Source organism: Colobus angolensis, unplaced genomic scaffold (assembly GCF_000951035.1).
Source record: "Colobus angolensis palliatus isolate OR3802 unplaced genomic scaffold, Cang.pa_1.0 Scaffold91, whole genome shotgun sequence".
In the NCBI taxonomy this organism is placed as follows: Eukaryota; Metazoa; Chordata; class Mammalia; order Primates; family Cercopithecidae; genus Colobus; species Colobus angolensis.
In genome coordinates, this window is record NW_012123043.1 from 5,074,880 (window position 1) to 5,075,244 (window position 365).

Sequence of the window (365 nt, forward strand, 5' to 3'; positions counted from 1 at the left end):
GTAGATGAATGTTTTCATGGCAGTTTTTTGGCCGAGCCTGTAAAATTAATTAGATTATAATAATTATTACTACTTTCAATAATCATACAGCCAGAAGGTATATTCTTTTCTCTCCAAGTAGGTATGCACTTAAACTATCCAAGGAATTTAGCTACTTACACTTTTCTGTAAAATCTCCAAAGAAGGTATTACACTCTTACTTCCAAAGGAAAAAAAAAAAAGAAAAGAAGCAAATAAAACAGGTATGGTAAGGAAGTACTTCTGGTTTCCTGGAACTTCCTTATATTGAGACTGAATTCTTGGCCTGGCGCGGTGGCTCACGCCTGTAATCCCAACACTTTGGTAGGCCGAGGCAGGTGGATCAC